General features: G+C 46.3%; 1 non-coding gene and 1 pseudogene across 1 annotated transcript; one reads left to right on the forward strand and one right to left on the reverse strand.

Moving 5' to 3' along the window:
• Positions 1–6,414: 6,414 nt before the first annotated feature.
• Positions 6,415–17,113, reverse strand: LOC120686493 (annotated as a pseudogene).
• On the forward strand, positions 8,516–8,654 carry LOC120687106. Its single transcript, XR_005680602.1, has one exon. It is a non-coding gene; the product is annotated as a small nucleolar RNA Z247 (small nucleolar RNA).
• Positions 17,114–17,357: the final 244 nt, after the last annotated feature.

A 17,357-nucleotide genomic window follows, 5' to 3' on the forward strand; every position in this document is an offset into this window, starting at 1 on the left:
GGAAGGAAAATTGATCAATATCAAACATCAATAAGGGATAAAACAGGAGCTACGACATAAGATTTGAAGGGTTTTTCAATCCTGCATTTGAAGCTCTCTAGGAAATTGATTGTTTTTGTTGGATCTTATAAGATCGCATATCAAACATTCATATTTTTCTCGTAAGAGAACCTAAAATTCATAGACAACAAAATCATCGATTATAATTCGAATGACTTGATATGAGATTTGAATAATCTCATGGTCCATTGATATTGACTGGTCCATCGAAATATGTTGTAACACTTGTTGTCAATGAAGGAATATGGGGTAGCAAAAACAAAAATTTTCTACCGCATAAACCAGGATTACTGCAGTTATAGATCACGGGATTACCACTAGATGCGCGGATGCGGAACTTCTGTCGCGCGTCGATGTAGTCGAACAGATGGAAGCCGGCAGTGCAGTTGCGAGAACCTCCTCACGTGCGGCTCGTCCTTGTGCACCAGATGCAGCACCTCCAAGGTATCCACACATACGGGAAGAAGTGTCGCGATCCGGACTGCTAGGTCCGCGAAGGCGACCTAGGGCTTGGGCGCACAGGAGGGGCGGTTACGGCTCACGCGCGGTACTGTTCATGTGTGGATACTGTAGCGTCGGCTACTATTCACGTGAACAGTAAACAGCTAGGGTTATTAGGCGCCCCCTTCATTTGTTTATATAGCCCTTTAGGTGGGCTGCCTTGGACCCCACTTTGGGCGCCTCTTTTTGGGCCGAATGGCCCATTAGTGCAACTAAGTCCAGTCTAATTCGGATCTCATCCTTATCAGACTTCTTTCCCTTAAGTGTGTGACCCTATGGGCTCAAATGCGAATAGACATGGCCCGAGTACTCTTACTCGGCCCAATAGTAAACAGCGGCCTCTAGCAAGACATGTCAACTCCTATACGCACACAAAGATCATATCAGACGAGCCGCCACAATATCATATACATGTTGTTCCTTTTGCCTCACGATATTTGGTCTAGCTCCAAGCCAACCGCTCTTTTTCGATCCTGTGATTCGGAATCCTTGGTTAACTTCTAACCCCAGCATGGACATGCATTTCCTGATCCGAATCACTTGAGGGGCCCAGAGATATCTCTCTCTTGTAGAGAGGGGCAAATCTCATCTTGACCGACTATGTCTTACAGCATGCTTCTTGACAGACCCGAAAGCCACCTTTATGACTACCCTGTTACGGTGCAGCGTTTGATGGATCCTAAGTAAGTCGATTCACATCTTGAGTACATACGACGATCTCAGGTCTTAGGACACAGCGTACATATTGTGTAATGAGAAGTCATCATCTCGTGTTGGGTTAGTTCAGACTCATATCCCACATGAGCCCACATTATTAGTTTGACATCTACATGTCCATGACTTGTGAAACATAGTCATCAACTAATATATGTGCTAGTCTAATATCCATGTGTGTCCTCACAAGAACTCCGACTAGGAACAGATTTAGAATAACCATACAAGTAAAGAGTCTCACAGACAATTCACATAATTGTCAATCAATACAAGTTGTCTTTCATGGATATTCAAGGAACACTTCATTAATCATGAATACAAGGAAATATGATCATCTCTATGATTGTCTCTAGGGCATATTTCCAACAGTCTCCCACTTGCACTAGAGTCAATCTAGAATGTATCTTATACCCATTGCTCTTGTGTGCGCCTCATGCTTGGACTGCGGGAGTAGCTTTGTCAACGGATCTGAGACATTCAAATCTGTATGTATTTTGCATATCTTAATTTCACCACGTTCGATAAACTATCGAATGAGATGAAATCGCCACATAACGTGTTTGCTCTTCAGGTGATTCCGAGGCTCCTTTGCTTGCGCAATAGCCCCACTGTTGTCACAGTAAAGGTCCAGCGGACTGGACGCATTTGGAAACACACCAAGCTCAATAAGGAACTTCCTTATCCAAACACCTTCCTTCGCAGCTTCCGAAGCTGTGATGTACTTGGCTTCCGTTGTAGAATCGGCCACGGTCTCCTGCTTGGAACTCTTCCAGCTTACAGCACCACCATTCATTGTGAACACATAACCTGATTGGGACTTTGAATCGTCTTTGTCGGTTTGGAAACTAGCATCGGTGTAACCCGTTACAACGAGCTCCTCCTCACCTCTATAGACAAGAAACACATCCTTAGTTCTTCTCAAGTACTTAAGAATGTTTTTCACAGCTGTCCAGTGACCTTCACCTGGATCAGACTGGTATCTGCTCGTAACACTTAGAGCATAAGAAACATCTAGGCGTGTACTTATCATTGCATATATAATAGATCAAATTGTTGAGGCATATGGAACTTTGCTCATGCGCCCTCGCTCATCAGTCGTCGTAGGACACTGAGTCTTGCTAAGATGTATGCCATGTGACATAGGCAAGAACCCTTTCTTTGCCTCTTCCATGTTGAACCGCTTCAACACTTTGTCAATGTAAGTATCTTGGCTTAATTCTATAAGCCTCTTTGATCTATCTCTATAGATCTTGATGCCCAGTATGTATGCTGCTTTTCCTAAATCCTTCATCGAAAAACTATTTTTCAGTGAAGTCTTTACAGACTCAAGCATAGGAATATTATTTCCAATCAGCAGTATGTCATCTACATACAAGATTAGAAATGCAACAGAGCTCCCACTTTCCTTCTTGTAAACACAAGCTTCTTCTTCGTTTTTAATGAAGACAAACCCTTGGACTACTTCATCAAAATGAATATTCCAACTCCGAGATGCTTGTTTTAATCCATAAATGGATTTTTGAAGCTTGCATATCTTTCAGCATTGGTCGGATCGATAAAACCCTCGGGCTGCATCATATACACGTCCTCGGTCAGATTTCCATTGAGGAAAGCTGTTTTGACATCCATCTGCCATATTTCATAATCGAAATATGCAGCAATAGCTAGAATAATCCGAACAGATTTAAGCATCGCTACGGGCGAGGAAGTCTCGTCGTAGTCAACTCCTTGAACTTGTCGAAAACCTTTTGCAACAAGTCGAGCTTTATAGATGTGAATATTTCCATCCTTATCTTTCTTCTTCTTATAGATCCATTTGCACTCTATGGTTCTCACACCATCAGGCGGGTCTATCAAGTTCCAAACTTGATTTTCCTTCATGGATTCAATTTCGGATTTCATGGCATCTTGCCATCTATCGGAGTCAGGGTCTGCCATCGCCTCTGCATATATTGCAGGCTCATCATTGTCTAACAATAATAATTCTAGTGCTGCGCGGAGCCTTGCTGACCTTCGTGGTTGCGGAGGTGCTTCTGTTTCCATAGGCATCTCAACTTGTTCAGCTACATTAGCGTCACTTGTAGAGTCTTGTCCTATTGGCTCATCTCGAACTTCTTCGAGTTGCACCGTTCTTCCACTTTTCTCTCCTTTGAGAAACTCTTTCTCTAGGAAAACTCCGTTCCGTGCGACAAACACTTTACCCTCAGATCAATTGTAGAAGTAATACCCTAAGGTCTCCTTTGGGTATCCCACGAAAATGCACTTATCCGATTTGGGTGCAAGCTTGTCAGACTGGAGTCGTTTGACAAATGCTTCACAACCCCAATTTTTTTTAGAAAAGACAAACTGGGAGACTTGCCAGTCCATATTTCATATGGTGTCTTGTCTACGGATTTTGACGACACCCTGTTCAGTGTGGAAACTGTTGTTTCTAGAGCGTAACCCCAAAACAATAACGGTAGGTCCGACTGGCTCATCTTTGATCGAACCATGTCCAACAGAGTTCGATTACGTCGCTCAGACACACCGTTTCTCTGAGGTGTTCCAGGCGGCGTAAGTTGTGGAACAATTCCGCAACTCTTTAGGTGATTGCTAAACTCGTGGCTCAGATATTCGCCTCCACGATCAGATCGTAAAACTTTAATTTTCTTGCCACACTGATTTTCAACTTCACTCTGAAATCCTTTGAACTTTTCAAAAGTTTCAGACTTATGCTTCATCAAGTAGACATAGCCATATCTACTCAAGTCATCAGTGAAAGTTATGAAGTATTGTAATCTACCTCTAGCAATTGAGCTCATTGGTCCACATACAACAGTATGTATGAGTTCCAGCAAGTCCGATGCTTTCTCTGAAAACCTGTGAATGGCGTCTTGGTCATCTTTCCCAGCAAACGAGCTTCGCATGTCTCGTATGATTCAAAATCAAATGAAGTTAGAAGTCCATCCGCATGGAGCTTCTTCATGCGTTTCTCGCTTATATGACTGAGACGACAATGCCACATGTAGGTAGGATTCAAATCAGTAAGCCGATGCCTTTTAGCAAATATATTACAGACAGGTGAATCATCAAGATTTAGAATAAATAGCCCATTCTTAATGGACGCTAGAGCCACAAACATGTTATTCTTAGAGATCACACAACCATTGTTTTCACTTGCAAAAGAATAACCATCCTTCATCAGACATGAAGGAGACATAATGTTTCGACTCAAACTAGGAACAAAATAACAATTACTAAGCTCCAAGACAAATCCTGATGGTATGTGAAGTTGCATCGTCCCGACGGCCACAGCAGCAACCCTTGCATTATTGCCGGAAGTCAACTTTTCCTCTTTCAACGCTTCTACTCTTTGTCATTCCCTGCATCGAATTGCATACATGAGTAACCGATCCAGTATCAAATACCCAGGAATTAACTTAAGAGTCAGCGAGAAATATTTCTGTAATATGAACAACAAGCGTACCCGAGGTGGAAGAACGGATCTTCAATGAGGTGAGGTACAGCTTGCAATTCCTCTTCCAGTGTCCCTTCTCGTGACAATGAAATCACTCATTATCTGCAGCTGGTCCAGGTTTAGCCTTGAGTGCAGGGTTTGGCTTAGGGTTCGCAACCTTAGCCTTGCCCTTCTTCTTCCAAGAAGAACCTTTCTTCTTGAAGGTAGGCTTATTCTGGACATGGGGTATCTAGAACATCTTCCTTTTTCTCTGCCCTGAGAACAATTCTCAGGTTGCGGATCCAATCCACATAGTTAGTCACATTCAATTTGTCCTTCTCAAGGACCGAACGCAATGAAAAGGATTGGGTGTTATTGCGGACCATGATCTACAACAAAATAATAATGCAAAATACTAAGACAAACGTATTCATGATGGAGTAAACGATATTAAGCAATTAACAGAATTTACTCCCACTAAAATCAATATCCCTCCATTGATTCTTAGTGATTCAAGACCCACAACTATCAAGTCGACTAGTGAGATTTAGCATCACCGCTAGAGGACAAGGTAGATCGGTAAGCATCTCTTTGCTAATCATATCTCATATGACACTTGTTGGGTGACATCTCATGTCTCGGCGCCCAACCTTTATGCCCCAAGGTCCTTAACCGTTAAGCTATGGGGAGAGTTTGGGTGGGATTGGAGGCACTGCCGCCGGGATGTGAGCGCAGGGGAGCCCTCGGCAGGAACGATTCTCCCGCTGATGCCGATTTGTTCCTTTTCCCCATGCACTCGCTAGCTGTCTAATAATTGTTAAATACTCTCTCCATTCTAAATTATAAGTCATTCTAAAAATTTTAGAGAGTCAAATTATTTTAAAGTTTGACCAAAATTATGGAGAAAAATACAAAGATTTATAACATCAAATAGGTATACTATAAAAATATAACTAAGAAAGAATCCAATGATATTTAATTGGTATCGTAAATATTATTACCTTGTTGTATAAATTTGGTCAAATTTAGAAAATTTTGACTCTCCAAAATTCTTGTAATGACTTATAATTTGTAACGGAGGGAGTAAGTATCAGCGCCGGCTAACACACAAATAATCATGTAGTCTAGTGGTATGCCCGTTTATCTCCACCGTGCGGGTCGTGGGTTCGATTCTCCCATAATCTCAATTTTATTCTTTTTGCCCATGCGCTCGCCTGCTTGCCTCTTTAGGCAATTGATTCCTTATGTTTTTGCGTAAAACATTTAATGGCAATAACTAACAGCAATATTAATTACGGAGAATTGCCATAATTGAATACAAATGACCATGTGGCCTGGTGTTAAAGAATACAAACAACAATATTAATTAAGGAGAATTGCCACAATTGAATACAAATGACCATGTGGCCTGGACGCCTGGTGTTAAAGAATGGAAGTGTCATTTTACATCCTTGGTTCAAGTCTTGCATACGCCTTCTTTTTGTGTTTTTTAATTTTCGCTTTTAAATTTTTGCACCATTTTTCTATTTTTGATTCTTATTTTTCTATATTCAGTATCAATCTGATGGTGGGTCTACTTAACCAGCACTTACAAATGCAATTTGCTGTAAAAAGCTTATGGCCAAATAGTCAGTAGGTCGTGAGCAACTTTTTATTTAAAAAAACTCTTGAAAAAACTTATGACGATCGAACATTGTTACAAATATGTGATGCATGGTAGTTGTCATAAAAATGAAAGAGTATTCGTCACAATCTGATATTGAATAGTTTATGACGATTTCTGAGTGTACTTAGTGACGAACACCAAACTTTCATCACAAAAGTGTATCGCTCCCCATAAAACGTCGTAAAAGTGAATGAATTATGATATTTTGGTTTGTTGTCATGAGATATTCATCGTAGAAGACCCTATATGTTGTACTGTAATAGTGGAGCTGTGGTCTTCTGCATTCCCTTTTTCTCCTCCATCCACTGTTGATTCTTTTGCTTCTTCCGTTTGTTTCCTGGACACGAAGAAGAAGGCGAACACAACCAAGATCACGGCAGGGAAGATCATGATGACTTTCCATGATCTGCGCGATTCCCGGACACTTCCTGCTGCGTAGGCTACCAGGAGGAAGAGCATGTCCAGCACCACGACAGCGTGGATCGGCCCGAGAAGCATTCCGAACAGCTTCTTCTTCGCCGCAGGATCCTCACGGTTCGTCTCCTCAGCAGCAGGCGACAGCATCATCCGGAGAAGCAGCAAGGCAATGACGACGACGGAGGCGACGAAGGAGATGGAGTTGCTGTAGAAGAAGACATTGTACCGCGACTTGTTGGTGTCGTAGAGGACCGGGTTGCCGGCGGAGTGCCCGTCGCCGTCGCTCCTCCACATGCCGCCAGGCGGTTTCAGGCCCGTCAGGTAGGTCACGCTCGCCGCCAGTATCCCCACCAGCATCAGGTACATTGCGGTTTCCTCGGCGCCGCCATTGTTGGGTGGGGATGATGATGGCGGTGCATGGCCGGAGCCGGAGTTGATGGGTCCTTCTTGATGATGAGCTCCAGTGGCGGCGGTGGTGGTGGTGGTGGACGCACAATAATGGCGGTGGATTGTTAGGCCGACGACGATCGCAATACCTACGACGGCCAGCACCAGGAAGACGATGGAGGTGCGCAGGTGCAGGGAGCTCCCGGCGGCGTAGGCGCCGAGGAGCCCGAGCACGCCGGCGACCATGCAGACGAAGAGCGCGTAGCACCGGATGCCCGGCCGGTACAGGTTCGGGTTGAGGAGGACGATGAGAGCCACGGACGCCATGAAGCTCGCCGCGTTGCAGTAGAAGAAGGCCTCGTAGCGGCGAGGGTACTTGTCCTGGAGCACCGGAAACCCCGCGCGGTGCCCGAGCTCGCCGTCGTCCTCCTCCCAGAAGCCGCCCGGCGGGGTCAGGCCGGCCTGGTAGGTGAGCGTCGCCGCCAGGATCGCGAGGAGGAGCAGCACCTCGCGGTGGCTCTTGTACTTGTCTTTCCTCTCACTGGTGTCCTCGCTGCGGTCGTCCAGCGTTAAGAAGACGATGTGGATGACCACGTAGATGAGGACGCCGCCGGCCAGGGCGACGGTGTATGTTAAATATATTGTAACATGTCAACAATCTCAACAACCTTGTGCTGTAGATAAATCTTGTATAGGTCTAGCCGGTTGTTGGGATATGCCTTGTACTACAAGGCAATAGTTGTTACCTTGCCTATATTAACAAAGGTACGCGGCCCCTAGGGTTTCAACACTTCCATAATTTCTACATGGTACCAAGAGCCAACCTCAAACACATCTAGATGGCGTCCTCCTTAAGCACGCCGGCGGCGATCCTCTCCTCGCCGCTAGGGCTTCCTATCTCTGAGAAGCTCTCCAAAAACAATCTCCAGCTATGGAAGCTCCAAGTCCTCCTGGCCATCCGAGGTGCCCAATTGTTAGGGTATCTTGATGGATCGGAGGTTGCTCCGGACAAGGAGATTACAGTCATTGATGAGAACAAGAAGGAAGGCAAAGCCCCCAATCCTGAGTACGCCAGATGGGTGGCGACAGATCAGCAAGTTCTGAGCTACCTGTTGAGCTCGATGATGAAAGAAGTCATGCTCCAAGTTGGAGCAGCAGCAACAACGTCGGCCGGCCTATGGGCCGCGGTCGACGAGATCTTCTCCTCACAGACCCGTGCTAGGGCTGTCAATACTCGCATCGCGATGGCAAATCTCAAGAAGAACAATCTGTCCGCAGATGAATATGTGGGCAAGATGAAGGCGCTAGCAGATGAGCTAGCCGCGGCTGGGAAACCTCTAGGTGAAGATGAACTTGTGTCCTATGTTCTCACCAGCCTTGATGCAGACTACACGCCCATCGTCGCCTCCCTCACTTCTCGACGTGAGCCGGTAACCTACGATGAACTCTTGTCTCAGATTCAGAGTTTTGAGAGTCGTCTTGATCTGGTGCATGGCATCAATGGAGGAAGTGGATCTCAGTCCTCCGTAAATTCGGCTACCCGTAGTAGTGGGGGCGTGGCAATTCTGGCCCCTCTGATGGTGGCCAGCGTGGACGTGGCCGCAACTCACAGGGAGGTCGTGGCCGTAATCAGGGAGGACGTGGTCGTGGCAATGGTGGAGGTCAGAGACCTCGCTTCAATGGAAGGTGTCAAGTCTGCTTCAAGGAAGGGCACAGCGCACAGCAATGCTGGCATTGCTTCGATCCTGATTATGTTCCAGATGAAAGAAACGTCAATGCAGCCATGTACTCTTATGGTGTTGACACAAACTGGTACACGGATACTGGTGCTACAGATCACGTGACCAGCGAGCTCGACCGGTTGACTGTCCAAGAGAAGTACACCGGCAATGACAAGATATGCACAGCAAATGGTGCAGGTATGAACATTAATCATATTGGTAATGCTATTGTTCGTACCCCTCATCGAGATTTGCATCTTAATAATGTTCTTCATGTCCCTCAAGCTAAGAAAAACCATGTCTCTGTTCATCGCCTTACAAAAGATAATAAGGCTTTCCTTGAGTTTCACCCAAATTTTTTCTTGATTAAGGATCAGGTCACGAGGAAAACTCTCTTGGAAGGCAGATGTAGAGATGGTCTTTATCCTCTTCCCCAACCGAGTCGAAGTATCCTGAGTGCTACAAGGCCGAGCCCCACCATATGGCATAGTAGACTCGGCCATGCTTCTTTTCCAATTGTGGATCGTGTCATTCGCGATAATAATTTAGCTTGTGATAGGAAAGATAGTATCAATTTTGTGTGTGACGCCTGTCAGCAGGGTAAAAGTCACCAACTTCCCTATCCCAAGTCGTCTAGTGTTTCAAAGTTCCCTTTAGATTTGGTGTTCTCTGATGTATGGGGTCCTGCAATCGACTCGGTTGGGCGTAATAAATACTATGTTAGCTTCATCGATGATTATAGCAAATTTGTCTGGATTTATCTCATTCGGTATAAATCTGATGTTTTTAAGTGCTTTCATGAATTTCAACAACTCGTTGAGCGCTTATTCAACTGTAAAATTGTTGCCATGCAAACCGATTGGGGGGGCGAGTACAAGAAGCTCAACTCCTTTTCTAATCAGGTTGGGATCTCTCATCTAGTGTCATGTCCTCATGCGCATCAGCAAAATGGAGCTGCTGAGCGTAAACACAGGCACATTGTTGAAGTTGGTTTGTCTCTCCTAGCTCATGCCTCTATACCCTTAAAATTTTGGGATGAGGCTTTCCTTGCCGCAACTTACTTGATCAATCGTACTCCCACCAAAGTTCTTAATTTTTCTACACATTTTGAAACTCTGCTTCATGAGGAACCTGACTATTCCATGCTTCGAGTGTTTGGTTGTGCGTGCTGGCCGAACCTTCGACCTTATAACTCACACAAACTCTCTTTTCGTTCCAAAAGGTGTGTGTTTTTGGGGTACAGTAATATGCACAAAGGCTTCAAATGTCTTGATATATCCACTGGCCGTATCTACATCTCACGAGATGTCATATTTGATGAGCATGTTTTTCCTTTTTCTGAACTCCATGCTAATGCTGGTGCCAAACTTCGTGAAGATATCAATCTTATCCCGACACATTTGATGCATCCATCCTACTTTCCTTTGGGTACAACAATGCATACTGATGTGATTAATAGTTCTAATAATTTACCTGTTGCTACTGATGAAAATTTCACTGAGAACAATGGCCAGGTAGATGTGTTTACTGCAGAGGGGTCAGGCACTGAACACGAGGTGGATCCGGCACCTGCTGTCTCTCTACCGACCGGTGCATCAGAAACTGCACTTTCGCCGTCGTCGCCAGTGGATGACGTGGTCCTAGTGCTCGGATCCTCATCGGATCACGGGCCTGTCCTGTCGGGGGGAGCAGGATCTTCTGCGGATGCTGCACTTGCTACGGCTCCGGTGGCTGAGTCTGCTCCAACTCGGCCACATACTCACTCGCAAAGTGGGATTCACAAGCCAAAAGTGTACACAGATGGTACTATACGGTATGGTCTCTCTGCTATTGCTGAGTCTGAACCACAGTCCCTTGAGGATGCTTTACGAGATTCTAAGGCGTTCTCCAACGGCACCCCGTATCCCTCCCCCCACCCTACGTAGGGGGGGCTTTGGGGGGAGCGAGCCCTCCAACGGCTCCCCCCACAGCTCCCCCTATATACAGGGGGAGTTGAAACTCCCCCCATATATAGGGTGAGTTTCAACTCCCCCTATATCTCTAATCACACCGTTTCTTCGCGATATTAATCTCGTTTGAGCCCCGTAACACGATGATAATGCGTATTATGACAGTACAAATATTGTATGATTTTTTTAAAATTCAAAAACGTTAAATAAATAGTTAGTTAATGAGTGATAGTATATAGGGGGAATAGATATGAGGGGAATGGTTGGAGAGAAGGAGTTATAGGGGGAGGAATCTTTTGGAGGGAGGTAGTAAAATATAGTAAATAGTACGTTTGGGGGGAGTTGGATGGGGGGAATGGTTGGAGAAAGCCTAATTGGCAACAAGCAATGCATGATGAGTATATGGCCCTACTGCGTAACAAGACATGGCACCTTATTCCCCCTAGTGCAGGGAGGAATATTATTGATTGCAAGTGGGTTTACAAGATTAAAAGAAAATCAGATGGATCCATTGATAGGTATAAAGCACGTCTTGTTGCTAAAGGTTTCAAGCAGAGATATGGTATTGATTATGAGGATACATTTAGTCCAGTTGTGAAGGCAGCAACCATTCGCTTGGTATTGTCTCTTGCAGTTTCAAACAATTGGTCACTTCGCCAACTAGATGTTAAGAATGCGTTTCTTCGTGGTTTACTTGAAGAAGAAGTGTTCATGAGGCAGCCACCTGGGTATGAAAGCAAGGATAAACCAGATTACATCTGCAAGTTAGACAAAGCGTTATATGGGTTGAAACAGGCGCCTAGAGCTTGGTATTCTCGACTCAGTGCAAAGCTGCAACAGCATGGCTTCAAGCCGTCCAAAGCAGATGTGTCTTTATTCTATCTTAATAAAGGAGGAGTTACAATGTTTCTTCTAATATATGTAGATGATATAATAGTGGCAAGTTCTTCTTCTGAAGCTACTGCAGCATTGCTTACAGATCTTCAGGGGGAGTTTGCACTAACAGATCTTGGCAATCTGCATTATTTTCTTGGTATTGAGGTGAAAAAGCTGCGTGATGGCATACTTTTAACACAAGAAAAATATACAAAGGATTTGTTGCATCGTGTCAATATGAGCAATTGCAAACCCATGAATACTCCTATGGCGGTTTCAGAGAAATTGTCAATATTTGAAGGAGATCCACTTGGACCGCAAGATACATCTCGTTACAGGAGTATTGTTGGTGCACTTCAATATTTGACATTGACTCGACCGGATATATCTTTTGCAGTTAATAAAGTGTGTCAATTCTTGCATAAACCGACCACTGTTCACTGGAGTGCAGTTAAGAGAATTCTTCGGTATCTGAAGTTCACATCTGGGATAGGAGTTCGTATCCATAGATCTTTGTCTACACTCGTGAGTGCCTTTTCAGATGCTGATTGGGCAGGCTGTTCTGATGACAGGAGGTCTACAGGAGGTTTTGGAGTATTCTTGGGGTCTAATCTCATATCTTGGAGTGCTAGAAAACAGGCTACTGTGTCAAGATCAAGCACTGAAGCTGAGTACAAGTCCATGGCCAATGCTACTGCAGAATTAATGTGGGTTCAGACTTTGTTAAGTGAACTCGGTGTTCAGGCGCCAAAGCATGCTCGCTTATGGTGTGATAATATAGGAGCAACTTATCTCTCGGCTAATCCTGTGTTTCACGCAAGGACCAAACATATTGAGGTGGATTTTCACTTTGTTAGAGAAAGAGTAAGTCAAGGACTTCTACAGATTCGATTGGTGTCTACTGGAGATCAAATTGCAGATGGTTTCACCAAACCTCTTCCTATTCGCCAACTTGAAAGTTTTAGGCGCAATCTCAACTTAGATAAGGTGTGATTGAGGGGGAGTGTTAAATATATTGTAACATGTCAACAATCCCAACAACCTTGTGCTGTAGATAAATCTTGTATAGGTCTAGCCGGTTGTTGGGATATGCCTTGTACTACAAGGCAATAGTTGTTACCTTGCCTATATTAACAAAGGTACGCGGCCCCTAGGGGTTCAACGCTTCCATAATTTCTACAGTGTAGATGGAGGTGGTCGTGTCCCGGCAGCTCCCGGCGGCGTAGGCGCCGATGAGGCCGAAGAAGTCGAGTATCATGGCCACCTCCAGCGCGTGGCCTCGGACGAGATGCTCGTTCTGCAGCATCATCACGATGACGATGGAGGCGACGAAGGCCGCCGAGTTGAAGTAGAAGAAGACCTTGAACCGCCCAGGGTGCGTGGTCAGGAGTATGGGGTCTCCCACACGGTGGCCGTCGCCGTCGCCGGCCCAGACGCCACCGGGTGGATCTAGTCCGGCTTGGTAGGCGATGGTCGCTGCAAGAGTGGCGAGCAACTGAATGTATTATCTTGTCCTTTTCAGGTCTTCGCTCATGCCACCGATCCTAACTGCACAAATGTAACTATACAAGAAAGCGGAGCATTATTGGCAGCGGAACAAAAAAAAACTTGCCAGGGTATGTCGTTATTAGCATTTTTGCCACTGTTGTTCCCTATGTTAATTATGACAGAGCTGCCTTTACTTTTCCTCGCTATTATACAGTTCAACAGTGATAAAATAAAGCCAAGTGTGTCAAAGTATTAATGGGTCACCGTTCACCCAACCAAACTATTTCTAGCCTATGAAATTGTCTACTGTGAGTAAAGCATTTTTTTTGAGCACCTGTGAGTAAAGCATTTTGTTAACACACCATAATACATCATTACTAATGCAATCCACCTCGGAAATTCTTGCTAAATAATTCCTTACTATTGTAAATTTGCTCCTTAGTAAAATCTATTTTTGGTCATCGAACTATCGACTGCGTCCGAATTTGGCAATAAAACTCTAAAACTAGATATCCACAGTCACCCAACTCTCAAAACCATTCGCGTTTGGCTATCGAGTTGTTTTGCTGAGTGATTTTGGTGACATGGGACATACGTGGTGATGGGGCTCACCTATCAGCCCTCCTCTCTCTGTCTCTCTCTCTTCTCTCCTATTCCTCTCCTCTCACACTGCATCCCGCTCCGCCAACAACTGATTTGGCTCCCATTGCTAGTCGCTTGCGCAGTTGCGCCCTCCTCCCGCTCATAGCGCCACCGGTACCTATGCCCCCTCCTCCCGCTCCACCTCAGCGCGGCCGGCACCTACGCCCCCCTCTAGCTCGCAGTCTTGCTCTTACCGCAGCGCAGTCGTCACCTCCGCCCCCTCCTCTCGGTCCATTGCGGTGGCGGTGCCACCTCCACCCCACGCCCCCTCTCGTTCCTACCACGCCTCCGCCACCCTCCTCACGCTCCTTCCACAGCCTCTTTCCCAGTGCTGGCCCACGGCGGAGCTCTCGCCCAGCCGGCTTGCACTGGCCAGTGGCGAAGCTTGAGGGAGAAGGTCGCTGTACTGGAGCGCCAAGTCGAGGAGCTCCATCGGAGGATGCCAAGGCCAACAAGGAGTTGGTGGGCATCTTCGCGTCCCCCGAGCAGCGATGGCTTCCCGAGCACAAGTCCCTGCGGTGGTAGGTACACGCCGTTGTCGCCGCGGCGCGCCCGCAAGGAGGAGGAGGCCACGGAGCTCCAACGGCAGGTTGAGGAGCAACAGGACGTGGTGGCGCTCAAGGATAGGGCCCTGGAGCATTAGATTCAGAGGCATGAAGGCGCGGAGGAGCAGATTCGTGCCGCGGAGCAGGTGGTAAAGGAGCTGCAAAAGCGCACCGGGAAGGAGGCGACGGAGCATTGCCGCAGAGTTGCGGGAGTGCAAGGCAGTGTTCGTGGAGCTCGCGTCGGCGCAGCGGCAGCTGGAGGCGGACTTGGCGCACACCACGTGCTTTGCGGACTCGGCGGAGGCCAAGCTCAGGGAGGCCTTGGAGCACCACGACGCGCCAGCCTTCACGGCCGAGCTCAGGGAGGCCAACAGAGTGTGGAGGTCTACAGCTAGCAGGGGTGCGTGGCGGGCCGACCAGCTCTCGGAAGGCTGGGGCGGGCAGTTTGTGGTGGCAGAGAGCAAGGCGGCCGACGGCTGTCAGTGGAGAGATGAGAGAAGAAAGAGAGAGGAGAGGGAGAGGATAGAAGAAAGATAGGAAAATGAGAGAGAGGTGATGATAGGTGGGCCCCACCATCACGTGGTGTCGAGCTCAGCAAAACCACCCAGCAAAATAGTTCGATGGCCAAATGTGAATGGTTTTGAGAGTTAGGTAGCTGCGGATGTCTGGTTTTAGAGTTGCATTGCTAAATCCAGACGTAATTGATAGTTCGATGGCCAAAAATAGATTTTACTTAAAAAATATTATATTGCCAAAAAACCAAACTAGTGTCATGAAAAGTTATTACTCTATCAAATTTACCATATTAACTGTGACTAAACTATTTTCCCCCACTATTGTAACCCACTACACTATTTGTCATCGCCATTATTTAGTAAAATTGTGCATGCAAAAAATAAAATCAATTAAAAGACTTCTAAATGAACTTCTGATGCTGTACATTCACGTAAAATATACGATCAGACCTTCAACTTAATTTTGGTGCCATCCAAGTCCCCAAGTTTTTAAAATACACATTTGAGTCCTTAAACATCCCCAGATGGGCTTGGCGGGCCTCAGATGGGCTTTGCGGGCCCCAGATGGGCTTGCCGGGATCTTTCTATTTTTTTTATTTTTCCTATTCTATTAACTGAGCATCAAAACCGCCTCAGTTAATGCCTATTTTCTGTGACGTTAGGTCGGAGACAGTTGGTGCTAACCACCTCTATTAATAGTTTTTAACCGCCTCAGAAAAGATTTTCATATGAGATCCATATTACAGTTGCTTAAGCTAAACCGATAGTTGTATAATATGTTCAAATATAAAGTTATATACAAAATATATACACATAAAAAACCATAATAAATTTAATGTACAAATATGTTCAAATACAAAAGATAAAAATTGTAGGAAATGAAACTCATATAGCAAAAATTGTAAAAAAATTAGAAAATAAAACGGATCAATTTTGGAGGAAACATTGGAAAAACTGTTCGGATATAAAGCTTTGAAATAAAATTTTTGGAGAAAATATATGAGTTGTGCGTAAAATTTAGAAATAAAATTTGGACCCACGTGTAAGCTATCAGAAAATACAATTAGCAAGTTTGAGGATTTGAATGTGTACTTTTTAAGTTTGTGACCTAGATGATATTACATATTACGAGACAAATTCGAGGACCGTTGGTGTATTTTACTTTTCTTTTAAGAAAAATATATGCACTCTTGGGTGCGATGATCGAATGTAAAAATTCAGACGCAAGGAGGTTAATTGGACTACTACATAGATGCATCATGTGATGAATATCAATACTGCACATATGTATACCTGGTGATGCGTGAATTCTTGAACGACTTGATGAGTGATCCGCAACAGCCCTCTCCCTCGTCGGTGCAAGGGAGGAGCTTCTTGGGGTTTATTCGGCGAAGAACTTGCACAAGAACCTGCTGGAGAGAAATCCAGGCAACGACTGGGAGAAGTAGAAGAAGAACTTGGGCGCTGTGCTTCCTGTCCCTGCAGCTCCCGGCGGCGTAGGCGCCGCCGAGGCCCAGGAGCTCCGTGACGATGAGCCCGTAGAGCGCAACGACCCGTGGTTGTTGCTCGATCTTCCCTTCGTCGAGGTCGAGCTTCTCGTAGTCCATGATGAGCGTGATGGCGAGCAGGGAGGCGGCGAAGGCGGTGGTGTTGAAGAAGAAGAAAGCCCTGTAGCGGCGGGGGTGGGCGCCCTGCAGCACTGGGTCGCCGGCGGCGCGGTGGCCCTCCAGGCGCCAGAAGCCGCCGGGCGGGTTCAGCCCGGCGACGTACGCGTTGGTGGCGGCGAAGATGGCGAGCACCAGCAGGATCTCGTGCTTCTTCCCGAGCTTGCCAGCAGGAGGAGGCCGCCGCTGCGGCACCTCCGCCGCCCCCCGCCGCCGGCAGCGCAGCCGCAGATCAGGAGGGTGGCGCGCAAAGTAAGTGAGGAAGGCCCCGACGCCGTAGAGCGCGACGCCCGACAGCAGCACGGCGGCGCACACGGTGGTGAACCTGTCGTGGCTGCCGCCGCCGGCGTAGGCCCCCACGAGGCCGAGCGCGTCGACGAGCATCACCGCCAGCAGCAGGTACTTCTTCAGCTGGTACTCCGTCGATCCCAGGCTCTGTTGTTTGTTGGTGTCCTCGGCCATTGGCGTTCTTATTAGCTGGTATTATTGGATGGTTTTTGCCTGTGTTCTCGTCGACGACAAACTCGATCGATCTGCGTGATGACATCCATGGGCTGAGGGCTCTAAGGATTTATATAGAGCTGCACTGGTCTGATGATTAGAGAGCTTGTATCTCAGCCATGGCATCACTTGAGCAAGTCTTCTTATTTTAGGATTTATTCCTGTGTCCTTTCCAGATCGGCTGTGCCCGTGCTTGTTCTTTTCTATCTATATATAGTCTCATTCAAGTGACCGCTGTCTGCACGCAAAGGTTCCAATACCTCGTCCCTTTGCCA

This window comes from Panicum virgatum, chromosome 8N, assembly GCF_016808335.1.
Source record: "Panicum virgatum strain AP13 chromosome 8N, P.virgatum_v5, whole genome shotgun sequence".
Taxonomy (NCBI): Eukaryota; Viridiplantae; Streptophyta; class Magnoliopsida; order Poales; family Poaceae; genus Panicum; species Panicum virgatum.